Source organism: Myotis brandtii, unplaced genomic scaffold (assembly GCF_000412655.1).
Source record: "Myotis brandtii unplaced genomic scaffold, ASM41265v1 scaffold1699, whole genome shotgun sequence".
Classification (NCBI taxonomy): domain Eukaryota; kingdom Metazoa; phylum Chordata; class Mammalia; order Chiroptera; family Vespertilionidae; genus Myotis; species Myotis brandtii.
In genome coordinates this window covers 5,447-8,404 of record NW_005356255.1, presented here as the reverse complement: position 1 = coordinate 8,404, position 2,958 = coordinate 5,447, and positions in this window count along the sequence as shown.

Below are 2,958 nucleotides of genomic sequence, written 5' to 3'. Positions count from 1 at the left end.
TCTAGGTTCTGTGTCCTGTTGTCTTGTTACATCTGTATTTATACCAGTTGATTCCAATCCTATCAATCTCTATTCCAAAGGTTAGGGCGTTTCTTATCTCCATTCCAGGGAGTAAAGATTATGTAGCTTAAGTGTGATTGTTTGTAGTTAAAGTGATTAACTACCCGCCTGGCACTTAGTTAAGGGGTTTTATGCCCTCCCTAACTTCAGGGAAATATCCCTACCTGGGGAAACAACCTTTCTCGGAGAGGTGACCTTGGTTAAAACACATAGCGCCAAGAAGGGGAGCAAACATAGTAAGAACAGTATGCCATACATGCCAGGTCCCTTGAAACAGCAAGGATGGACCGGCTCCCGGCAAGTGTCCGCAGTGTGACACATGACAGATTTCAAGGCGTGGTCTCTTATAAAAAAAATTTATATATTTTTTTATTGATTTTAGAGAGGAAGGGAGAGAGAGATAGAAACATCAGTGATGATGAGAGAGAATCAAGGATCGAGAGAAACATCGATCAGCTGTCTCCTGCACACTCCCTACTGAGGATGAGCCCATAGCCAAGGTACATGCCCTTGACTGGAATCGAACCTGGGACCATTCAGTCTGCAGGCCAACGCTCTATCCACTGAGCCAAACTGGTGAGGGCCTGCAATAGGAGAATTTAATCAGCAGTCAGTGATCTCTTTCATGTAACCATGGATGTCCTGAAATTTACTTCTGGGGCTTCCTCCTGCTCCCTCTCCAGCTGGCTCTCTCTGGTGCAATTCTAGATGAATTTTATAATCGCTGGGCTTTGTTTGGGGCTGTTTAGTGCTAAACACATTTAAAAACCCAAATGCATCCTGAGCTAGATGCTAGAGCCACACACAGAGCCGGCTCGAGTCTTCAGGAGACAAGCCCTGTCATCCCTCGTAATTCCTCAAAGGAAAGAGATGATGAGCATAAAACACCCGTAATCCGCCAAACATTCGTTCTTTTTTTTGGAGAGGGTAGTATTGGTTGAGGAACCTCATGAGATCAAACAATGAGAACGCTGGTCATTGAAATGAAAACTATTTCCAGTGATGTCTTTGAGCCTTGTCTCCCGGGGCTGGGCTAATATTTTCAAGCTTAAGGTCTTTTTCTTTGTGTTTCTCTGTTTAATATATTTTTCCTAGAGGCCTGGTGCACGAATTCATGCACCAGTGTGGTCCCTCTGCCTGGCCTGCGGGATGGGGCGGAAACCGGCTCTCCGACATCTCCTGAGGGGTCCCGGATAACGAGAGGAACAGGCCAGGCCAAGGGACCCCACCAGTCTACCATTAAGTCTGGGGAGGGACACGGGAGGTTGGCCAGCTGGGGCGGGACCATGGGAGGGCTCCAGGGTTTGTCCAGCTGTCTCCCTCAGTCCCGATCAGTCAGAACCCAACAGCAAGCTGACCTACCAGTGTGATTGTCTTGCCCCTGGTGGTCAATGCATGTCATAGTGAGCAGTTGAGCAAACTTAGTATATCATTTGCATACTTTGTTTGGATTGGTTGAACAGATGACCGCTCCACTTTACACTTAGCATTTTAGGCTTCTATTACATAGGATTGATTTCATATATGAAGGGAGCAAGAAACATCAATGATGAGAGAGAATCAAACATCGGGTGCCTCCTGCACACCCCCAACTGGTACCTTCCAGAGTCCACAGTCCAACCCTCTATCCACTGACCCAAACAAGCGAGGGATCATTGGTTCATTCTTGTCTGTGCCCTGACCAGGAATCGAACCATGACCTCCAGGTTCATAGGTCAGAAGAAGAAGAAGAAGAAGAAGAAGAAGAAGAAGAAGAAGAAGAAGAAGAAGAAGAAGAAGAAGAAGAAGAAGAAGAAGAAGAAGAAGAAGAAGAAGAAGAAGAAGAAGAAGAAGAGGAAGAAGAAGAAGAAGAAGAAGAAGAAGAAGAAGAAGAAGAACAACAACAACAACAACAACAACAACAACAACAACAAGAAAGAGAGAGAGAAAGACATCAATGTGTCCTCGCACCCAGGGGGTGGCAGATAGAACAACAAAGCTTAGTAAAAGGTGAACAGAACTATACACTTCCCATCAGCGGGCCAGCAGGACTGGGGCTCAGGTTTAGAAAAGCCAGGGACCCGATCACATGTCCTACGAGTCATCCATCAGCTCAAGAATCATTTCCTCCATGTCATCCTCCTTGACGTGGTGCACGATGCGCCAGAACCGGCCCATGGAGTCCAGGTACTGGCTGCCAAGGTGGAGCGTTCACATCGAAGGTATGGTGCTCGAGGTCTCCGGGCTGTTGGTGAGTGCGATATGCCCACTGGGGATGTCGTCCTGGCACAATCGTACTTGCAGGTCACCTCCTGTGTCCATGACGAGATGCAGCCACGTGTGCTGGTTCTCGTCCTCATACACCGAGTGCCCCCGTATCCTCGGGAAGATGGGGTGCGAGGTGAGGTGTACCTTGGACGGGAGCTCGGCCATGACACCTCCGTGGTCCAAGGAGCAACAGCCACAGCTTCTCAGATCCTCTCGCTACTTCGGTCCTGGCATCAAATACAGGGGATGGGGTCTCAAACCCATTTTACCTAGGCTTTTATCTTTATGGTTTTTAAGGTTGTGTTAGTGGTTGTCTTTGGTTTATTTTGCAAATTTCTAAATCTCAACTTTTCTTTCTTTTTATTTTTAGATGTCTCTTCTCAAACAACCTGTACAAAACATACTTAATGTAAATTATGACTCTATGAAGGTAACATGGTCCTATGCAATTCTAAAAACTTTTCTTAAATGACAGTTAACGTAGAACATTAGGTTAATTTCAGGGGTATAACCCAATGATTAGACATTATTTAATGGAATAAGTAATCATGCTATTAATCTTATACCCATCTGACACCATACACAGTTATTATAATACTGGAGGCCCGGTGCACAAAAATTTGTGCACTGGTGGGGGGGGGGGGAGGGGGG